Genomic DNA, 24,762 nt, shown 5'->3' with positions numbered 1-24,762 from the left:
CTATCTGCATCAATACACTTATCTAGTACACTAACGTTAGTTAGCTCAACCTCCAAGGCATATGGTAGCTAGATTTCCTCGGCAACACCCTTTTCAGCGATTGTCTATGTAGTTACGACTCATGGCTACAATAATTGGATCAGTGACTAACAAATCACTCTTCAAGATGATCATACAAGTGTTTTTTTTCTCCCCCCCCCCCACATTTATTTAACAAGGTAGGCCAGTTTAGAACCAGTTCTCATTTACAACTGCGACCTGGCCAAGATAAAACAAAGCAGTGCGACAAAAACAACAGTTAAACATAAACAAACGTTCTATAGCACAATAGAAAAATAAATGTACAGTGTGTGCAAATGTAGAAAAGTAGGGCGGTAAGGCAATGAATCGGCCATAGAAGCAAAATAATTACAATTTAGCATTAACACTGGAGTGATAGATGTGCGGATGATGTGCAAGTAGAGATACTGGGGTGCAAAAGAGCAAGAAGATAAATAACAATATGGGGATAAGGTAGTTGGGTGTGCTATTTACAGATTGGCTGTGTACAGGTACAGTGATCGGTAAGCTGCTCTGACAGCTGATGCTTAAAGGTAGAGAGGGAGATATAAGACTCCAGCTTCAGTGATTTTTGCAATTCGTTCCAGTCATTGGCAGCAAAGAACTGGAAGGAAAGGCATCCAAAGGAGGTGTTGGCTTTGGGGGTGACCAGTGAAATATACCTGCTGGAGTGTGTGCTATGGGTGGGTGTTGCTATGGTGACCAGTGAGCTAAGGTGGGGCTTTACCTAGAAAATACTTATAGATGACCTGGAGCCAGTGGGTTTGGCGACGAATATGTAGCGAGGGCCAGCCAACGAGAGCATACAGGTCGCAGTGGTGGGTAGTATATGTGGCTTTGGTGACAAAACGGATGGCACTGTAATGGACTACATCCAATTTGCTGAGTAGTGTTGGAGGCTATTTTGTAAATTACCTCGCCGAAGTCAAGGATCGGTAGGATAGTCAGTTTTACGAGGGTATGTTTGGCAGCATGAGTGAAGGAGGCTTTGTTGCGAAATAGGAAGCTGACTCTAGATTTAATTTGACTGGAGATGCTTAATGTGAATCTGGAGGGAGAGTTTAGTCTAACCAGACACTTAAATATTTGTAGTTGTCCACATATTCTAAGTCAGAACCGTCCAGAGTAGTGATGCTAGTCCGGCGGGCAGGTGCGGGCAGCAATCGGTTGAAGAGCATGCGTTTAGTTTTACTAGCATTTAAAAGCAGTTGGAGGCCACGGAAGGAGTGGTGTATGGCATTGAAGCTCGTTTGGAGGTTTGTTAATAACTTTTTTGGGATAGGGGGCAGCATTTAAACTTTCGGATGAATAGCGTGCCCAGAGTGAACTGCCTCCTACTCTGTCCCAGATGCTAATATATGCATATTATTATTACTATTGGATAGAACACACTCTGAAGTTTCTAAAACTGTTTGAATCATGTCTGCGAGTATAACAGAAATTATTTAGCAGGCGAAACCCCGAGGACAAACCATTCAGATTTTTTTTTGAGGTCACTCTCTTTTCAATGAGCTTTCATTGGGAAACCAGATTTCTAACGTGCTTGCAGTTCCTACCGCTTCCACTGGATGTCAACAGTCTTGAGAAATTGGTTGAGGTTATTCCTTTGTGTAAAAAAAGGAAGTACGGCCATCTTGAACGAGAGTCACGTTAAGTGTCATGTTAGATAGACGCGCGTGAGCAGAAAGCTGGCTATAGTTGGTTTTAATCCTGTATTGAACACAGATCATCCCATCTTCAATTTTATCGATTATTAATGTTAAAAAATACCTGAAGGTGTATTACAAAAGTAGTTTCAATTTCTTTGGCAAAGTTTACAGGTAACCTTTGAGATATTTTGTAGTCACGTTTGAGCAATTTGGAAGCGGTGTTTTTCTGGATCAAACGCGCCAAATAAATGGACATTTTGGATATATATATCGACGGAATTAATCAAACAAAAGGACCATTTGTGATGTTTATGGGACATATTGGAGTGCCAACAACAGAAGCTCGTCAAAGATAGGGCATAAATTATATTTTTATTTCTGCGTTTTGTGTTGCGCCTGCAGGGTTGAAATATGCTTCTCTGTCTTTGTTTACTATTGTGCTGTCCTCAGATAATAGCATTGTTTGCTTTCGCCGAAAAGCCTATTTGATTTCTGACATGTTGGCTGGATTCACAACAAGTGTAGCTTTAATTTGGTGTGATTTCATGAAAGATTGATTTTTAGAGTAATATATTTGAATTTGGCGCTCGGCATTTTTACTGGCTTTTGGCCAAGTGGGACTTTAACGCCCCACATATCCTAGAGAAGTTAAGGACAAGTGTATCTTTAATTCTATGTAAAACATGTATCTTTCATCAAAGTTTATGATGAGTATTTCTGTTATTTGATGTGGCTCTCTGCAATTTCTCCGGGTATTTTGGTTTTCGAACAAAACATACATGTATTGTGTAATATGTCCTATGAGTGTCATCTGATGAAGATCATCAAAGGTTAGTGAATCATTTTATCTCTTTCTGATTTTTGTGACTCCTTTGGCTGGAAAAATGGCTGTGTTTTTTTGACTTGTTGGTGATCTAACATAAATGTAATGTAAATGTAAATATGATTAAGTCATTTAGCAGACGCTCTTATCCAGAGCGACTTACAAATTGGTGCATTCACCTTATGATATCCAGTGGAACAACCACTTTACAATAGTGCATCTAACTCTTTTAAGGGGGGGGGGGTTAGATGGATTACGTTATCCTATCCTAGGTATTCCTTAAAGAGGTGGGGTTTCAGGTGTCTCCGGAAGGTGGTGATTGACTCCGCTGACCTGGCGTCGTGAGGGAGTTTGTTCCACCATTGGGGTGCCAGAGCAGCGAACAGTTTTGACTGGGCTGAGCGGGAACTGTACTTCCTCAGAGGTAGGGAGGCGAGCAGGCCAGAGGTGGATGAACGCAGTGCCCTTGTTTGGGTGTAGGGCCTGATCAGAGCCTGAAGGTACGGAGGTGCCGTTCCCCTCACAGCTCCGTAGGCAAGCACCATGGTCTTGTAGCGGATGCGAGCTTCAACTGGAAACCAGTGGAGAGAGCGGAGGAGCGGGGTGACGTGAGAGGACTTGGGAAGGTTGAACACCAGACGGGCTGCGGCGTTCTGGATGAGTTGTAGGGGTTTAATGGCACAGGCAGGGAGCCCAGCCAACAGCGAGTTGCAGTAATCCAGACGGGAGATGACAAGTGCCTGGATTAGGACCTGCGCCGCTTCCTGTGTGAGGCAGGGTCGTACTCTGCGAATGTTGTAGAGCATGAACCTACAGGAACGGGTCACCGCCTTGATGTTAGTTGAGAACGACAGGGTGTTGTCCAGGATCACGCAAGGTTCTTAGTACTCTGGGAGGAGGACACAATGGAGTTGTCAACCGTGATGGCGAGATCATGGAACGGGCAGTCCTTCCCCGGGAGGAAGAGCAGCTCCGTCTTGCCGAGGTTCAGCTTGAGGTGGTGATCCGTCATCCACACTGATATGTCTGCCAGACATGCAGAGATGCGATTCGCCACCTGGGTATCAGAAGGGGGAAAGGAGAAGATTAATTGTGTGTCGTCTGCATAGCAATGATAGGAGAGACCATGTGAGGATATGACAGAGCCAAGTGACTTGGTGTATAGCGAGAATAGGAGAGGGCCTAGAACAGAGCCCTGGGGGACACCAGTGGTGAGAGCACGTGGTGCGGAGACAGATTCTCGCCACGCCACCTGGTCAGGTAGGACGCAATCCAAGCGTGGGCCATGCCGGAGATGCCCAACTCGGAGAGGGTGGAGAGGAGGGAAAGCATATGTTGTGCTTTCGCTGTAAAGCAATTTTGAAATCGGACACGATGGGTAGATTAACAAGATGTTTATCTTTCACTTGCTGTATTGGACTTGTTAATGTGTGAAAGTTACATATTTCTAAAAAATATTTTAGAATTTCCCGTGCTGCCTTTTCAGCGGAATGTTGTCGAGGGGTTCCGCTAGCAGAACGCATGTCCTAGACAGGTTAACACAGTGTCCAAAGAAGGTCCAGATGTATACCGAATGGTGTCGTCTGCGTAGAGGTGTATCAGAGAATCACCAGCAGCAAGAGTGACATCATTGATATATATACAGAGAAAAGAGTTGTCCCGAGGATTGAACCCTGTGGCACCCCCATAGAAACTGCCAGAAGTCCGGACAACAGGCCCTCCGATTTGACACACTGAACTCTATCAGAGAAGTAGTTGGTGAACCAGGCGTGGCAGTCATTTGAGAAACCAAGGCTATTGAGTCTGCCGATAAGAATACTGTGTTTGACAGAGTTGAAAGTCTTGGCCAGATCGATGAAGACAGTACTGTGCAGCTGTCTTTAATCGATGGCGGTTATCATTTAGGACCTTAAGCGTGGCTGAGGTGCACCCATGACCAGCTTGGAAAACAGACTGCATAGTGAAGGTATGGTGGGATTCAAAATGGTCGGTGATCTGTTTGTTCATTTGGCTTTCGAAGACTTTAGAAAGACAGGGCAGGATGGATGTAGGTCTATAACAGTTTGGGTCTAGAGTGTCTCCCCCTTTTGAAGAGGGGGATGACCGCGGCAGCTTTCCAATCTTTGGGGATCTCAGATGATGCGAGAGGTTGAACAGGCTAGTAATAGGGGTTGCAACAATTTAGGCGGATTGTCTAGCCCAGCTGATTCGTAGGGATCCAGATTTTGCAGCTCTTTCAGATGGAGAAGCAGGGGGGGGCTTGGGCAAGTTAATGCAAGGGGTGCAGAGCTGTTGGCCGGGGTAGGGGTAGCCAGGTGGAAAACATGGCCAGCCGTTGAAAAATGCTCACTGATTTTATAGGTGATGACAGTATTTCCTATCCTCAGTGGGCAGCTGGGAGGAGGTGCTCTTATACTCCATGGACTTTAGTGTCCCAAAACCTTTTTGGGTGTAGTGCTACAGCATGCACATTTCTGTTTTGAAAAAGCAAGCCTTTGCTTTCCTAACTGACTGTGTATATTGGTTCCTGACTTCTCTGAAAAGTTGCATATTGTGGGGGCTATTCGATGCGAATGCAGAACGCCACAGGATGATTTTGTGCTGGTCAAGGGCAGTCAAGTCTGGGGTGAGCCAATCTGTTCTTAGTTCTACATTATTATTATTTTTTGAATGGGGCATGCTTACTTAAGATGGTGAGGAAAGCACTTTTAAAGAGCAACCAGGCATCCTCTACTGACGGGATGAGGTCAATATCCTTCCAGGATACCCGGGCCAGGTCGACTAGAAAGGCCTGCTCGCTGAAGTGTTTTAGGGAGCGTTTGACAGTGATGGGGGGTGGTGGTTTGACCACGGACACATTACGGACGCAGGCAATGATGCAGTGATCACTGAGATCCTGGTTGAAGACAGCAGAGGTGTATTTAGAGGGGAAGTTGGTCAGGATGATATCTAAGAGGTTGCCCATGGTTATGGATTTAGGGTTGTACCTGGTAGGTTCCTTGATAATTTGTGAGATTGAGGGCATCTAGCTTAGATTGTAGGATGGCCGGGATGTTAAGCATATCCCAGGTTAGGTCACCTGACAGTACGAGCTCTGAAGATAAATGGTGGGCAATCAATTCACATATGGTGTCCAAGGCACAGCTGCGGGCTGAGGGGGGTGTATAACGAGGCAACGGTGAGAGACTTGTTTCTGGAAAGGTTGATTTTTATAAGTAGAAGCTCGAGTTGTTTGGTCACAGACCTGGATAGTATGACAGCCTGCAGAGTTCTATCTCTGCAGTAGATTGCAACTCCGCCCCCTTTGGCAGTTCTAACTTGTCGGAAAATGTTGTTGGGGATGGAAATTTCAGGATTTTTGGTGGCCTTCCTAAGCCAGGTTTCAGACATGGCCAGGACTTCAGGGTTGGCGGAGTGTGATAAAGCATTGAATTAAACAAACCTAGGGAGGAGGCTTCTGATGTTAACATGCATGAAACTAAGGCATTTACGGTTACAGAAGTCAACAAATGAGAGCACCTGGGGAATGGGAGTGTTGCTGCAGGGCCTGGGTTAACCTCTACGTCACCAGAGGAGGAGTAGGATAAGGGTGCGGCTAATGGCTATAAGAACTGGTCGTCTAGTGCGTTCGGGAACAGAGTAAAAGGAGCAGATTTCTGGGCGTGGAAGAATAGATTCAAGGCATAATGTATGGTAGGATGTAAGAACAGTGGAGATAAACCTAGGCATTGAGTGACGATGAGTGAGGTTTTGTCTCTAGATGCACCAGTTAAGCCAGGTGAGATCACCGCACGTGTTGGAGGTGGGACAAAGGGAATATCTAAGGCGTATTGGGCAGGGCTGGGTGCTCTACAGTGAAATAAGACAATCACTAACCAAAACCGCAATGGAGAAGGCATATTGACATTAGGGAGAGGCATGTGTAGCCGAGTGATCATAGTGTCCAATGAGTAGCAATAGGTGATTCAGTAGTCGCTACTACGCTAGGCGAGCTGGAGACACGGCGATTCAGACAGCTAGCTGGCCGGGGCTAGCAGATGGGCCTTCGGCGACGTCGCTATGGAAGAGCCTGTTGAAACCACCTCGGACTATTACGTCGGCAGATCAGTCGTGATGGATTGGCGGGGCTCCGTGTCGGCAGTAAAGGGTCCAGGCCAATTGGCAAAAGCGGTATTGTAGCCCAAGAATTAGCTGGTGGACCTCTTCAGCTAGCCGGGAGATGGGCCTAGCTCAAGGCTAACTGGTGCTTGCTTCGGGACAGAGACGTTAGCCAGGAGTAGCCACTCGGATTACAGCTAGCTAGCTGCGATGATCTGGTGTAAAGGTTCAAAGCTTGTGGTAGGAATCCGGAGATGTGGTTGCTTTTTCTCTATGTCCGTTATGCTCTGGGTTGAGATGATCATACAAGTATAAGTAAGGTTCTTCGGTTGTTATAGTAGTTATTATACACTACATGACCAAAAGTATATAGAGTTGGTCCCCCCCTTTTGATGCTATAACAGCCTTCACTCTTCTGGGAAGGCTTTCCACTAGATGTTGGAATATTGCTGCTGGGACTTGCTTAACTTCAGCCATGAGCATTAGTGAGGTTGGGCACTGATGTTGGGCGATTAGGCCTGGCTCGCAGTTGGCATTCTAATTCATTCCAAAGGTGTTCGATGGGGTTAAGGGTCAGGGCTCTGTGCAGGACAGTCAGGTTCTTCCACACCTTGATTTGTGCACGGGGGCATTGTCATGCCGAAACAGGAAAGGGCCTTCCCCCAACTGTTGCCACAAAGTTGGAGGCACAGAATTGTCTAGAATGTAATTGTATGCTGTAGCGTAAACATTTCCCTTCACTGGAACTAAGGGGCCTAGCCCGAACCATGAATAACAGCCACAGACCATTATTCCTCTACCACCAAACTTTACAGGTGACTGTATGCGTTGGGCCAGGTAGCATTTTCCTGGCATCCGCCAAACCCAGATTAGTCCGTCGACCTGCCAGGGAAGCGTGATTCATCACTCCAGAGAAAGTATTTCCACTGCTCCAGACTCCAATGGCGGCATGCTTTGCATTGTGCATGGTGATCTTAGGTTTGTGTGCGGCTGCTCTGCTATGGAAACCATTTAATGAAGCTCCCGACAAACAGTTTTTGTGCTGACGTTGCTTCCAGGAGCAGTTTGGAACTCATAGTGAGGACTAGGGTTGCACATTTTGGGGGAATATTCAGAGGTGGAATCATTCCGTGGGAATTATTGGAAATGTATTCAAGTTTATATTTAATAAAATTTTAAATGATCCAATGCAAAAAAAAATATTTATCATATGGAGACACACAAACCTTTTACCTTATCATAAGTAGACATAATTGCAAATTATTAAATCTTTCCAATAGAAGTAAAAAAATAAAAATGTAGTTATGAATTGAACCTTAATTAAATGAGTTGACTCTTCACATGGGATGATTTCACTGAACAACAAAAGGGAATATTGAATGATCCGTCACATCTCCCAAAAACGTTTTCAGCATACATCTGTAAAATGATAACCAAAGCTTTAGTTTCTAGTCTGTCTTCCTCTCAGGCTTCCAAGTCTTCTCCCTGGACCTCCTCAATGTCCACCTCTTGAACATCAGACTCTTGAGGCCTCCTCTTCACTGTCACTTTCCAACCTTGTTGAGGTGGCTTGTTGTCAGGCTCAAAAAGCCTCAAATATGCCCGGATGGCCAGCAATTTTTCAACCCTTGTATTGGTCAGCCTGTTGCGTGCTTTGGTGTGTGTGTGTGTGTGTGTGTGTGTGTGTGTGTCCCAAACAAGGACCAGTTGTGCTCTGATGTGGGATTTGGAGGATGATGGAGGCAACAGGGGAAAGAGCCTTAGATCCACAAATTCCCTTCCACCAGGTGGCTGATGAGATATGTTGGCACGACTGCCATATTTCATCTCCATCCCAAAGCCCTTGCTTGGAAGTGTACTTCACCAGACTGCCAAGAACCTTGCCCTCATCCAGGCCAAGGTGGTGAGACACGGTAGTGATGACACCATAGGCCTTGTTTATCTCTGCACTAGACAGGATGCTCTTGTCAGCATACTTGGGGTTCAACATGTACGTTGCGGTGTTTTTCGGCTTCAGGCAGAAGTGTTCACGCTTTTTGATATTTTTCAGAACTGCAGTTTCCTCTGCTTGGAGCAACAGTGAAGTGGACAGGGCAGTAAGGATTTCTTATCTTACAACTGCAAGCAGTGTCTGAACAGCAGACGGGATGGCATTGTCTCAATCTGTGCAATGGCTACTGCTGTAGGTTTCAGGCTGCTTACCACTCTCTCCCAAAATACATCATCCAGGAGGATCCTCTTGATGGTGCTGTCCATATTGGCAGACTGTGAAATGGCCATTTCTTGGAGAGACTCCTTCCCCTCCCAGGAGACTGTCAAACATGATGACAACACCACCCCTACGGGTGTTGCTGGGCAGCTTCAATGTGGTGCTCTTCTCACTTTGCTTGGTGAGGTAGATTGCTGTTAACTTGTTGACCCTTCACATACCTAACCATTTCCTTGGCTCTCTTGTAGAGTGTATCCATTGTTTTCAGTGCCATGAGGTCCTTGAGGAGCAGATTCAATGCATGAGCAGCACAGCCAATGGATGTGATGTGAGGGTAGGACTCCTCTACTTTAGACCAAGCAGCCGTCATGTTCGCAGCATTCTGTCACCAGTGCAAAACACCTTCTATGGTCCAAGGTCATTGATGACTGCCTTCAACTCATCTGCAATGAAGAGACCAGTGTGTCTGTCCCTTATGTCTGTGCTCTTGTAGAAAACTGGTTGAGGGGTGGAGATGATGTTGTTAATTATTCCTTGCCCACGAACATTCGACCACCCATCAGAGATGATTGCAATACAGTCTGCTTTCTCTATGATTTGCCTGACCTTCACTTGAACTCTGAACTTTGCATCCAGCAAATGAGTAGATAAAGCATGTCTGGTTGGAGGGGTGTGTCATGACGAGGCCTTTTCTGGGTATAGATCATGGCTTCTCACTCTCTCCTACAGCCAGGTTCTGTTATCTCAGGTCGTAAATTCCTGGCAGATACACTCTACACCTTTTCATGCAGTATGGCAAGAGAGCGAGTTCCACAGTAGAACAAAGGAACTCCCGCCAAATTCTACTACATTACAGAATTTGAGACTGGAATAATATCCATATTTTGGAGAATGTGTAAACGGTCGGTGGAGAAGCCAGCTTCGACCCGGTCTGTTTTGTTTCATGTTTGTGACCTCATGAAAGACAATACAGCCACATTACCCTATATCTGTTTATACAGGTGCCTCCGTTATGCGGTTTGCATCTACTTATTGTGTATGAATGAGCATTTAATGTTAGTTAAACTTTAAAGGGAATTAAAATTCTCCAAGACTTTGATCTTCAGGGAAATGGAGAGGGAAAGAGACGCTGATGAACTGACTCCAGCAGACGGACTGACGATTCCAACAGCGATCACGACACATGGACGTAAATATATATATATAGCAATTATTCCCGAATGAGTGAGCGTTCATGTGCAAAGGATTAGCATTTCAGTTAATATAATTATCAACTGTGTATAGTGATCCCGTTTTCCTTTCCTGCTCTCTCTGTCTACACCCACTTCCCTTTGTCCAACAAGCCGTCATATCGGTTTAGCCCACTAGGGAATTTCCCCTATCCTTGTTAGTAACATATCTACTGTTTGTTTATGCATTTCTGTGATTAGTTCGTTAGTAAATAAATGATTAAGCCAATTGGTGTATGGATAATTCATAGGCAAGGCTGGGTTCGTGCAGATAACCAACAATTTACGACATTTGGAATGAGACTAACGTGAGGTAAAGAATAATTCATTAATTAGAAGACTAATTGATCAGATATTAAAATATCTGTAGAGTTATATTAGGAAAATTATAACTTTAATCAGAAGATTTTCCTTGGTGCCCCGTCTTCCTATAACTACATTTACATGATTTGTTTAATCACGTAGTAATAATTGGAGAATAGATTTGATAAAATAAGTCTTTACTTTTTAATGATGCCAAAGACACGACAGGTGTATGCTGGGCAAAGAACATTCAGAAATATCTTCCAATACACATTGCCTGTGAGCATCAGAGGTGAACCAGTTACATACACAGCTCGAGCAAGACATTCATCAGCATTTCTCTCACTACGTTCCTCCATTGAGTCAAAAAAACTTCTGATTCCAGGAGGACCATGAGCTGTTGCTATCGATAAGGTGTCTGATTCATCATTTTCACCTCAACTAGAAGTAGAGACTTTTGTCAGAGGTTGCTTGTTGTGAGCGCTGAGGGAACTTTATGCACTTGGCCAGATGATTCTGCCTCTGTTGCATTCTTCACATATGATTTGGCGCAGTATTTGCAAATGTACACAGCTTTTCCTTCTACATTAGCTGCAGTAAAATGTCTCCACACATCAGATAGTGCCTGTGGCATTTTCCTGTAAAGATTAGAAAAGAATGACAAAAAAAACCAAATACAATTCCATGTACAGATAAATAGTTTAGCAGTTAGATTAAACAACTCCTTTGTAAGATAAATGAAACGTGTATGGAAACGGGTGAATTAACACCGTTGGCAGGCTCAACAAGCTAAAACTAACTAGCAGAAATTAACAAGTTAGAAATGATTTAAACACACTTTGCTGTAGGCTACTATTTACTAGTTAATAAAAGATCATGTATGTCATAAAATATTACCCCCACCATCCAGTATTGTAATCAAAACTTTGGCTCAGACAGTAGTCCTCGGCTCAGACAGTGTAGTGTGGGCTCAATAGCATCTCATTTAGTGTGCATGATCTTGAGAATCAGCTGTCTATGTGATGGACGATGCACTGTGCATGCAGAGGGTTGCAATTCCATTGACTTGGGGATAGTTCAACCAAAATATGCCACAAGACCTAGAATTGCCTTATGTGTATCCAACATAAAAGGTTCACAGTTATAAGCTAACTTTATTTTGTTGATTAAACCCAAATTCCTGGGTTTAATTACCCATGGAAATTTACTGGAAAGTTTCCGTCCCTTTGCAACCCTTGTAAGGACAGATGATTTTTACACACTTCAGCACTGTCCAGTTCTGTGAGCTTGTGTTGCCTACCATTTCGCGGCTGAGCTGTTGTTGCTCCTAGACATTTACACTTCACAATAATAGCACTTAGTTGACCAGGACAGCTCTAGCAGGGCAGAAATTTGACGAACTGACTTGTTGGAAAGGTGGCATCCTATGATGGTGCCACTTTGAAAGTCACTGTTAGGTCTTCAGTTAGGCCATTCTATTGCCAATGTTTGTCTATGGAGATTGCATGGCTGTGTCCTCGTTTTTATGTCTGCAACGGGTGTGGCAGAAATAGCCAAATCCACTAATTTGATGTGGTGTCCACTAGAGGTCGACCGATTATGATTTTTCAACGCCGATACCGATTATTGGAGGACAAAAAAAGCTGATACCGATTTAATCGGCCGATTTTATAATTTTTTTTTATTTATATATATACAGTGGGGAGAACAAGTATTTGATACACTGCCGATTTTGCCGATTTTCCTACTTACAAAGCATGTAGAGGTCTGTAATTTTTATCATAGGTACACTTCAACTGTGAGAGACGGAATCTAAAACAAACATCCCAAAAATCACATTGTATGATTTTTAAGTAATTAATTAGCATTTTATTGCATGACATAAGTATTTGATACATCAGAAAAGCAGAACTTAATATTTGGTACAGAATCCTTTGTTTGCAATTACAGAGATCATACGTTTCCTGTAGTTCTTGACCAGGTTTGCACACACTGCAGCAGGGATTTTGGCCCACTCCTCCATACAGACCTTCTCCAGATCCTTCAGGTTTCGGGGCTGTCGCTGGGCAATACGGACTTTCAGCTCCCTCCAAAGATTTTCTATTGGGTTCAGGTCTGGAGACTGGCTAGGCCACTCCAGGACCTTGAGATACTTCTTACGGAGCCACTCCTTAGTTGCCCTGACTGTGTGTTTCGGGTCGTTGTCATGCTGGAAGACCCAGCCACGACCCATCATCAATGCTCTTACTGAGGGAAGGAGGTTGTTGGCTAAGATCTCGCAATACATGGCCCCATCCATCCTCCCCTCAATACGGTGCAGTCGTCCTGTCCCCTTTGCAGAAAAGCATCCCCAAAGAATGATGTTTCCACCTCCATGCTTCACGGTTGGGATGGTGTTCTTGGGGTTGTACTCATCCTTCTTCTTCCTCCAAACACGGCGAGTGGAGTTTAGACCAAAAAGCTCTATTTTTGAATCATCAGACCACATGACCTTCTCCCATTCCTCCTCTGGATCATCCAGATGGTCATTGGCAAACTTCAGACGGGCCTGGACATGAGCCTGCTTGAGCAGGGGGACCTTGTGTGCGCTGCAGGATTTTAATCCATGACGGCGTAGTGTGTTACTAATGGTTTTCTTTGAGACTGTGGTCCCAGCTCTCTTCAGGTCATTGACCAGGTCCTGCCGTGTAGTTCTGGGCTGATCCCTCACCTTCCTCATGATCATTGATGCCCCACGAGGTGAGATCTTGCATGGAGCCCCAGACCGAGGGTGATTGACCATCATCTTGAACTTCTTCTATTTTCTTCTATTTTCTAATAATTGCGCCAACAGTTGTTGCCTTCTCACCAAGCTGCTTGCCTATTGTCCTGTAGCCCATCCCAGCCTTGTGCAGGTCTACAATTTTATCCCTGATGTCCACAGCTCTCTGGTCTTGGCCATTGTGGAGAGGTTGGAGTCTGTTTGAGTGTGTGGACAGGTGTCTTTTATACAGGTAACGAGTTCAAACAGGTGCAGTTAATACAGGTAATGAGTGGAGAACAGGAGGGCTTCTTAAAGAAAAACCAACAGGTCTGTGAGAGCCGGAATTCTTACTGGTTGGTAGGTGATCAAATACTTATGTCATGCAATAAAATGCAAATTAATTACTTAAAAATCATACAATGTGATTTTCTGGATTTTTGTTTTAGATTCCGTCTCTCACAGTTGAAGTGTACCTATGATAAAAATGACAGACCTCTACATGCTTTGTAAGTAGGAAACACTGCCGATTTTGCAGGTTATCAAATACTTGTTCTCCCCACTGTATATATATAATCATACACACACACATTTTTGTAATAATGACAATTGCAACAATACTGAATGAACAATGAACACTCATTTTAACTTAATATAATACATAAATACACACACACAGCTCTGAAGTGACAATGATACTGAAGAGTCTGCTTAGGAGACAAATACTCTCAACTGTTTGAATAAAAATAGAGTTTAAGTTACCTGTGATGAATGTTGAAAACAAACTGTCATTTCTATATGCAGGAAATCCTATTTTAATAATGGGCATGGTAAGAATTGACGACCAAAGTGCGAGTCATAATTCCCATGACACCTAGCAAAATCTGAAAAGCGGTTCCTTCATTTATTCCATAGGATATTTTTAGATTCACTTAAAATAAGGTCTGTGTTTCGTGTAGGCTTACACCACCGTGCCAATTTTATAACTGTGTAGATATCCATAGGACAAGGTAACTCTGATCAATATTAGCAAAGATCTTTTTTTTTGTAGAGTGGATTTATGAAAATATGTTGACAAACGTTACCTTATCCTAGTGAGATTTACACGGGTATCAAAACGTCGAGGAGGTTTAAGCCTGCACGAAACACGGACCTTATTTGAAGTAGATCAAGACATTCTCTATGGAAGACATGAACGGTGAAATAACGAAGGAACCCCTTTCAAGTTCAGCCGCAAGTTATTACAGGAATTATAACGCGTCGACTATTTCTCTCTAAACCATATACCTTTGACTAATCCGGAAACTATCACCACAAACAAAACGTTTATTCCGTTCCGTATTTTATCTAACGGGTGGCATCCATGAGTCTAAATATTCCTGTTACATTGCACAACCTTCAATGTTGTCATAATTACGTAAAATTCTGGCAAATTAGTTCGCAAAAAGCGAGGCGGCCCAAACTGTTGCGTATACCCTGACTCTGCGTGCAATGAACGCAAGAGAAATGACACAATTTCACCTGGTTAATATTGCCTGGTAACCTGGATTTCTTTTAGCTAAATATGCAGGTTTAAAAATATATACTTGTGTATTGATTTTAAGAAAGGCATTGATGTTTATGGTTAAGTACACATTGGAGCAATGACAGTCATTGATTGATTGTTTTTTTATAAGATAAGTTTAATGCTAGCTAGCAACTTACCTTAGCTTACTGCATTCGCTAACAGGCAGGCTCCTCGTGGAGTGCAATGTAATCAGGTGTTAGAGCATTAGACTAGTTAACTGTAAGGTTGCAAGATTGGATCCCCCGAGCTGACAAGGTTAAAAATCTGTCTTTCTGCCCCTGAACGAGGCAGAACGTTCCTAGGCCGTCATTGCAAATAAGAATGTGTTCTTAACTGACTTGCCTAGTTAAATAAAGATTAACCTGTTGAGGCCACGGGTGCCGCTAGCGGCACTCCTCCCACATTCCATTGAAAAGGCAGAGCGGCAAATTCAAAAAACAAAATTGAAATATTTAACTTTCACACATTAACAAGTCCAATACAGCATTTGAAAGATAAACATCTTGTCAATCCAGCCAACATGTCCGATTTTTTTAATGTTTTACAGAGAAAACACCACATATATTTATGTTAGGTCACCACCAAATAAAAAAAGACAGACAGACATTTTTCACAGCACAAGTAGGCTGCAGGTAGCATGCACAAGCCAACCTAACTAACCTAGAACCAACCTAAATAACCTAGAAAAAACTACCTCAGATGACAGTCCTATAACATGTTACACAATAAATCTATGTTTTGTTCAAAAAAATTGCATATTTTAGCTATAAATCAGTTTTACTTTACTGCTACCATCATAGCTACAGTCAGAAATCGCACGGGAGTAGCCAGAGTAAATACAGACACCAACTACCTAATTACACATCATAAAACATTTCAGACAAATATATGGTGGATAGCTAATGAAAGACAAATATCTTGTGAATACAGACAATATTTCCGATTGTTTAAGTGTTTTACAGCGAAAACACCACATATTTATGTTAGTTCACCACCAAATACAAAAGACAGACAGACAGTTTTTCACAGCAACGGTAGCATGCAAGTAGCTAACCTAACTAACCTAGAACCAACCTAGAACCAACCTAAATAACCTAGAAAAAACTCCCTCAGATGACAGTCCTATAACATGTTACACAATAAATCTATGTTTTGTTCGAAAAATTTGCATATTTTAGCTATAAATCAGTTTTACATTACTGCTACCATCATAGCCACCATCACAGCTACAGTCAGAAATCGCACGGCAGTAGCCAGAGAAAATACAGACACCAACGTCAACTACTAATTACACATCATAAAACATTTCAGAACAATATATGGTGGATAGCTAATGAAAGAATAAGATCTTGTGAACAGAGCCAATATTTCCGATTTTTGAAGTGTTTTACAGCGAAAACACAATATATCGTTATATTAGCTTACTACAATAGCTAACACACAGCAGCATTGCTTCTAGTCAAACGGTAGCATAGCACAGTTCGACAGATATATATGAAAAAGCATCCCAAATTGGGTCCTTATCTTTGTGGATCTTCCATCAGAATGTTCTCCAAGGGGTCCTTTGTTCAGAACCGACTTTATTTGGATCCATAACGAACGATTTCCCTCAGAATTAGCAAGCACCATTAGCTAGCATTGCTAGCCTCTCGTTCTTGAACCAATTCTTGCGTCGCATCACGTCTAAAGTCCAGAATAAATTTCAATAATATAATTAAACTATATTGAAAAAACATACTTTAAGATGATATTGTGACATGTATCAAAGAAAATCGAAGCCAGAGATCATATTCACCTTTAAAAAGGTTCTTCAATGAGCCGAGTACAGGTCAGACTTCGCGCCCAGGAAATAAATAAAAGTGCGCACGTCTCAGTCCAAGACGTTGTGTTCAGTCCCTGGTCGAGATAATCAACTGATTTTTTCTCTCACTTCCGCATTACAACCAGGCGAAGGCGTATGACGTGTTTCTACAGTCATAAGTGACATGCCCTTTTATAGACAAGCTCCTGAAGAGAGAGTTCGCTTTTGGAAATCTCACTTCCGGTTAGGAAATGGTCTGTAAAAGGAGTTCTGTTTCACTTAGAGAAATAATTCAAACGTTTTTAGAAACTAGAGACTGTTTTCTATCCAATAGTAATAATAATATGCATATTGTACGAGCAAGAATTGAGTACGAGGCCGTTTAAAAATCATACGATTTTCTCCAAAAGTGAAAACAGCACCCCCTTGTCCTCAACAGGTTAAATAGGTCTTTCAGAGCATGCAGTTGCATGGTTTGCTAACTATCTGTCTGATAGAACTCAGTGCACTCAATTTGATGGGCTCATGTCTGTCAAATTGTCTGTCCTGAATGGTGTGCCCCAAGGCTCTGTACTTGGTCCTCTCTTATTCACTATTTATATAAATGATTTAGACAAATGTCCAAAATGCACAACTTCATTTTTATGCTGATACTGTTATTTACTGTTGTGCCTCATCTCTTACAAAAGCTTTCCAGAACTTGCAAACTGCTTTTTATACTGTTCAACATACCTTGTGTCAATTGAAGCTTATCCTCAATACTGACAACTAAACTAATGGTGTTTTCTAATGCAAGAAATAGACCTCTGAACCTATCACCTATTACTACCTGTCAGGGCAAGGAGATTGAGGTTGTAACCTCATATAAATATCTTGGAATTCTAATTGATGACGGCCTCTCTTTTAAATTGCATATTCAACAACTTACAAAAAAATTGAAGCTGAAATTGGGATTTTATTTTAGGAATAAGGCCTGTTTTTTTAAGCCAGAAGGAGGCTAGTATCAGCTACATTTATGCCTTTACTAGACTATGGGGATATTTTATATATGAATGCTTCCGCTCAGTGTTTGAGATCAATTGACACTCTTTACCATGGCACTTTGAGATTTATTTTAAACTGCAAAACCCTTACGCACCACTGCACTTTATATACCAGGGTTGGCTGGCCTTCTCTAGTCACTCGTAGGCTCAGTCACTGGTATACTTTTATTTACAAAGCCATTTTGGGTTTACTACCTTTTTATTTGGGCATTTTTATTGTTCAGAAATGTGGTGGGTACTCTCTTCGTTCGCTAGACTTTATCCTGCTAACTGTTCCAAATATCCGAACTGAATTTGGTAAAAGGTCTTTTATGTACTCTGCGCCATCGTCTTGGAACACCTTACAAAATAATTTTAAACTGGAAGAACTTGTCCCGGTTGGTGTTTTTAAATCACTGATGAAGGATTTTGAGGCTGATTCCCTGACCTGTCAATGTTTTTAATTTGCTGTTTTTGATATTGTTATACTCTTGTGAATTCAATGGTTTTTACTAGATTACTTGTAGTTTTTCATGTTGTCTGTCTGTAATTTTTGTAATGACTTGGTGCTGCCTATCTTGGCCAGGACGCTCTTGAAAAAGAGATTTTAAATCTCAATGAGCCCTTCCTGGTTAAATAAAGGTTACATTTTTTTTAAACAAAAAATAAAATAAAGGTGTAAAAAAAGATCGGCACATCGGCGCCCAAAAATACCGATTTCCGATTGTTATGAAAACTTGAAATCGGCCCCCGATTTTAATCGGCCATTCTGATTAATCGGTCGACCTTTAGTGTCCACATACTTTTGTGTTATATATAAAAAAAATATGCATGCAGTACCCGTCAAAAGTTTGGAGACCTACTCATTCAAGAGTTTAAAGAATATATATTTATTTGTTTATTGTCTACATTGTAGAGTAATAGTGAAGACATCAAACTATGAAACAACACACGGAATCATGTAGTAAACAAAAAGTGTTAAACAAATCAAAAGATATTTGAGATTCTTCAAATAGCCACCCTTTGCCTTGATGACACATGCTGAGCACTTGTTGGCTGCTTTTCCTTCACTCTGCGGTCCAACTCATCCCGAACCATCTCAATTGGGTTGAGGTCGGGGGATTGTGGAGGCAAGGTCATCTGATGCAGCACTCCATCCCTCTCCTTGGTCAAATAGCCCTTACACAGCCTGGAGGTGTGTTGGGTCATTGTCCTGTTAAAAACAAATTATATTCCCACTAAGTACAAACCAGATGGGATGGCGTATCCCTGAAGAATGCTGTAGTAGCCATGCTGGTTAAGTGTGCCTTGAATTCTAAATAAATCACTGACTATGTCACCGGCAAAGCACCATCACACCTCCACCTCCATGCTTTACCGTGGGAACCACACATGCGGAGATCTTCCGTTCACCTACTCTGCGTCTCATGAAGACACGGCGGTTGGAACCAAAAATCTCGAATTTGCACTCATCAGACCAAAGGACAGATTTCCACCTGTCTAACGTCCGTTGCTCGTTTTTCTTGGCCAAAGCAAGTCGTCTTCTTATTGGTGTCCTTTTTAGTAGGGGTTTCTTTGCAGAAATTAGACCATGAAGACCTGATTCACACAGTTTCCTGAACAGTGGATGTAGCGATGTCTGTTACTGGAACTCTGCAAAGCATTTATTTTGGCTGCAATTTCTGAGGCTGGTAACTCTAATGAACTTATCTGCAGCAGAAGTAACTCTGGGTTTTCCTTTCCTGTGGCGGTCCTCATGAGAGCCAGTTTCATCATAGCGCTTGATGGATTCTGCGACTGCACTTGAAGAAACTTTCAAAGTTCTTGATTTTTTCTGCATTGACTAACCTTCATGTCTTAAAGTACTGATGGACTGTTTCCCTTTGCTTATTTGAGCTGTTCTTGCTATAATAAGGACTTGGTCTTTTACCAAATAGGGCTATCTTCTGTATACCACCCCTACATTATCACAGCACAGCTGATTTGATTGACTCAAATGTATTAAGAAGGAAATTCCACAAATTAACTTTTAACAAGGCACACCTATTTAATTAAAATGCATTCCAGGTGACTATCTCATGAAGCTGGTTGAGAGAATGCTAAGTGTGCAAAGCTGTCATCAAGGCAATGGGTGGCTACTTTGAAGATTCTCAAATATAATATTTCGTTTAACACTTTTTTGGGGGGTTATTAAATATTCCATATTTCATGCTTTTGATGTCTTCACTATTATTATACAATGTACTGTACGTGTGTTTAACTGAGCCATGTCACTTTTATCATTTTGATCCACTGTTCGTCAATCAAGATATTGGCTAGCGTGCATGAATGAAAGCAGCTAGCTAGATAATGCATAGTATTTCAAGCTGCATTCATGCCCAGACTGTCACATCAGATAATAGTTAACTTTAGCTAGCTAGTTGTCACTGACCTATAATATGCTATATGTCATGAGTTTAGGCTGATGCTTTACCTGTTATGACCTAGCTAGATCTTGACTTTGAGAATGGACGGTTGGTAATTTTGAGAGGAACAAATGCAGATGTAGTATGACCACAAACTGAGAGGTAGAGCACTAATGGATCCTGTGCGTAGTGCAAACCCTATTTGCAAGGTTCTCATGCTCATTGGTAACCAGGGCAACTAGGCATCTGACTTCATTTTGTTGAGTACATGGACATGGAAATTCCATTTATGATCTACAGGGCAGGTAGGAAATCAGTAACTAGGCTAACAGACTTTCTTAATGAGTGCAGCTTAGTAGTGCTGCCTCTTGGAGCTAAATTTACGTGGAGAATTTGACTGATGTGAAGCCCAGTGACTCTTCACTGTCCTTCATTTGTCACTAGCTGATTTCTGTTTGCTTCTGCTGCTTATAGGCTACATCAAAGAATTACTAAGTCAGAATCATTTAACCAAAATCAAACAGCTCACAAGCAACGCTCACTCGAAGAATGTTTTAAGTTGGGCCCAGACAGAAAGTGGAATTGCCCAGCCCGACACATTGGAAGGACTTAGTGCACAGTATGTAGGCCTGAGGAGAGGCGTTTGGCTAAAGACCTGACAGTAACATTTCGAGCAGGCCTTGCTATGTGATGAAGTGACATTTTTAGAGATGTGGCCAGCTGGCCAAAGTGCAGACTGTCAGTAGCTGTAACAGAAATAGCTTGGATTCATGAACTTGTAACCTGTCTGAGTAGCTGTCTCAGGATACAAGGAGGAGGACCACTGGTTCTGATCAACAAGCATTCTCTGTGTGTGTGTATACACGATCTGTAAGTGTATACAGTACCGGTATGTGTCTTTGTATGCACTACATAGTCTATCATGAATGTGCAAGTTTTGCCTGTGTGCTTGGCTAACTGTTGAATGCAGTTGAGGTACTGTCTGTGTGCTTAAGTAGCAGAGCAGCCAGTGGCCCTGTAGGCAATAAATGCCAATGTTATCTTTTAGGTTGGAGCTTGAATTCAATCCAGGCAGTTTACCTCTCCCTGAGTCAGTTATCACTATCTGGCCATGTTAGAAAGGATAGAAATGTACACCTTCTAGCCACAAATGTCATTTTTAAACCACTAAGCTTTACATCAACCCCTACCTTGACCTAAATTAATAAGGAGAAATGGCTCATGTGCTTTGACCATAATTCCACTTTTGTGCATTCTAACATGGCTGTCTAGTAATTACCCTCCTCCCTCTCCCCTATGTGCTGTGCCAACCAGCTACATGCCTTTCTCTGGCTAGAGGGGAGTGGCCAGTTACTAGGAAATCCACTGTAAATCCTGGCCAATGCTGCAACACTACATTCTCAGCGTCAGTGCAGAGAGGGAGTGGAGGCAGGGGTTACTTTATACACACCACTGATCCCGGTGCTAAACCCTGGCCTGCATGCTGCTGCGTGCATGAGGGGTTAGAACTAACAAGTTCCAATTAGGCAACCTGTATCCATACTATGTCTGTGGCTGCTTCTTTAAGATTTGTTCTTTAGAATTAGCTTTATTGCAGCATTTAATTGCACCACTTTATTGCAGCCTACGCCACAGGCCCCTGAAGAACTTGCGTAGACTAAATGCAGTTGAAGTGTTGGAACAGAAGCATGACTTTACCCCTGAAACAGCCTAGCTTAATTCTCAAAATATTTATATGATGGACCACGAAAATGGGCGGGAAGCCTTTTGTTCATTGATGTTAAAACAACTTTTAAGCTTGGTTCAGATCTGTTTGTGCTCTTAATTCATTTGCTGTTAATGTCATGTTTGTTATGAGAATGAGTGTCAAGGAGTTAACATGATAGCCGAGTGCCTGCCTGTTTGTGCCGTCTGACTAATTAATAATATGTATACCATGACAACAGTCAGGAGTTGGCCAAAGCACCTACAAATCTAGAACCAGGTTTTAAAACAAAGGCCTGCTAACGTTCCCATATCAACTCCCACCTAACTACACTGTGACTGTACTAGCCTATAGGTGTGCCCCCATTCTCAGTCAGTGGGAGGTTGGGTGTCTTACTTACTCAGGGAACTGCATAGTGGAGGGTTTATTTTGAGGGTCAGCGGCTGAGGTGAGGGGATCGCTGGAATAGTCAGGCGTTTAAGTGGGGGGCAATTGGAAATGTTTTACTTCACCAAACACCTGAAAGATGAAACCAGTTCCCACAAAGTTCACTTGACCTCAGGCTGCTACTACTACGATCACGATAAACTTTTCTCCCCTGTATGGCTCGGATACCCCTGAAATACTAGCGGACTAAACTCCACTCCATGGTTTAGGAAGTTTTTGATGAACTCCACCAATGGAGTGGAGCAGAGACCAGGCTTTGTGGAATCTAGGTCCGACTACATTGATTCGCCCAAGATCAGTACTTCAAAAATGTAAATAATGAAACACTAACCTTGAACCGATGCTCCCTACCTAGCCGTGGACCCCTTGCACCCTCCTAAAGGAATTCAAAACCGTTTCAAAAATGTGCTCCTGGTAACCCGTTCCAATCACCAGGCGCATGGCTGTCCATATGTTTCAATGGGCATTTACCATCACGAATTTGACATGCTCAAAAATACTGCAGAAATGCGAAATTGACTGGCCCGATGAACTCGGGATGGCTGGGCAGTGATAGTGGTTCCTCTTCATCACTCGTGTTTATTTCATGATGGTTTTTCACTGTAAACTTATTGCAAATGTACAAAAGTCAGCCAGCAAGTCAGTGTCCATCAATCAATAAGATATCATACTGACACCAAACCCACTTTGTCCAACACGGTTAGAAGCCAACTATCACATATTTCAGGGCAGGCCCAAAATTCACAGCACCTTCTGTTTAAACCATAATAAAAACATAAAACACGTAGTTACGTTCTAGCTGCGGGTCCAGTTCTGACATGTGTAGGCCTAGCTGAGGCGACCCCCAAATCTCGAGTTTCAGCTCGATAGGTCATTCGGAGCCTCAGCAGCGACCTTCATTCGTGCTGAAAATCCACTTTTTCCAGGGTTTGCTATGGTATCCTTGAATGAGCTATCGGACAGAAACGTTAGGATCCGTCTCTATGGGCCGAGGCGGTTTCAATGCACATAGTCTTGCGATTCAGGGACTTTTCTAAATGTCGTTATTTTCGCGATGGTCGAAATGAATATAAGTTATTGCAAATGTTCGAGTCTGTTTCTCTGTCTGAGAACCTTCTAGAGCCACAACTCACCGTGCACTGTCGACTTGAGCTCTAGAACAAGTTTCTAAAGTTTCAGAGCTCTAGATCTGACGGTTCTTTGATAGTTAGAACAAAGGTAACTATTGCAAGCTCTGTAAGCCCCACACTGTCACTCCATCCTTGCTGTGTTTTTTTTCTTGGAAATCTGATGGGAGAAATGACTGATTTACAGTTCATGAGGGTTGCCTAATCACACATGAAGTTTTGGAAAGAGCTGTCCTTTTCAACCCTTCAAAACAGCCCGTATGACCCCAATTTAAGGCACTTCCAGTTGGCACAGGAATCTGAAAGCAAACGCATATCCTCATTGGGGTAGGCTTTTACAGAATCCTGCGTTTTAATTCTTTATGTTAACAATTGACTGATTAACACAGGGTTGAATGCATTGTTTTTCACAAACTGCAGGTTGGGTATGGCAAAATACTTTTAGGGGGATTTTAACCACTTCCGGTTGCTCCAGGAAGCTTAGAATCAACACAGGTAGTCCTCATAGTGGCCTGATGGATTGTCATCGAAGACAGTTTGATATGGCATTCATAACCCACATAGGCTTCAGGTTGAATCTAGGGGAGCAGGCAATGTATTCCTATGGGGAGAGATGTCATGCAAACTGTGAGATGAAAAAACCCTCTTTTCACTTAAGGGTTAATGCCACATGGTCAGGGTTAGGCTTGCATAGATCAGGAGGACCTTAGGAACGTTCCTGTGGTGAATTGTCCTTCTAACCCTAACGGTTCTGCCGCTGTCCCCCAAAAGCACCTGAAATTTAGGCCAGGCTTCATTTTGGGCCTACTTTATTGCACGGTCGCTGCGTGCTATGGTCAAGTGGGGCATCCTCAAACTCGGCGCGGCCTAGAGACTACGGTGATGCCATTTGCCAACTCTTTTAGTGTTGATTTCAGTCTGTCATTTTGGTGATGGATCATCACTGTTTAAACTTATTGCAAATGTACACAAGTCAGCCAGCAAGTCAGCGTCCATCAGTCAATAAGATCTCATTCTGACAACAAACTGACACCAAACCCACTTTGTCCTACTCGTTTAGAAGCCAACTATCACATATTTCAGAGCAGGCCCAAAATTCACAAAATCATTCTGTTTAACTTCTTATGGCTGCAGGGGCAGTATTGAGTATCTTGGATGAAAGGTGCACAGAGGTGGCCAGAGTAAACGGCCTACTCCTCAGTCCTAGTTGCTAATATATGCATATTATTATTCGTATTGGATAGAAAATACTCTGAAGTTTCTAATACTGTTTGAATTATGTCTGTGAGTATAACAGAACTCATATGGCAGGCAACCTGAGAAGTTCCACTTCCTGTTTGGATTTTTTCTGTAGATTTTCAACCAAGCTCTCATTGAAATTACAGCGAGATATGGATGAGTTTTCACTTCCTACGACTTCCACTAGATGTCAATAGGATTTTGTCTGATGACTACTGTGAAGGGGGGCCGAAGGAGACAGGACTGAGTAACCACTGCCATGAGGTGACCACGCTTTGACCACGCGCGTTCACGTGAGAGGCAGCTCCGTTCCATCGCTCGAAGTCAATGTAATAATC

General features: G+C 42.6%; 1 protein-coding gene across 1 annotated transcript in view; it reads left to right on the top strand.

The window, feature by feature from the left end:
* The window catches only part of LOC139536103 (synaptophysin-like protein 1), a 56,384-nt gene that overhangs the window by 706 nt on the left and 30,916 nt on the right, over positions 1 to 24,762 (top strand). The window lies entirely within an intron of this gene.

This window comes from Salvelinus alpinus, chromosome 12, assembly GCF_045679555.1.
Source record: "Salvelinus alpinus chromosome 12, SLU_Salpinus.1, whole genome shotgun sequence".
Taxonomy (NCBI): domain Eukaryota; kingdom Metazoa; phylum Chordata; class Actinopteri; order Salmoniformes; family Salmonidae; genus Salvelinus; species Salvelinus alpinus.
Note: the sequence above shows the minus strand (reverse complement) of the source record. Positions and strands in the feature narration are given on the sequence as shown.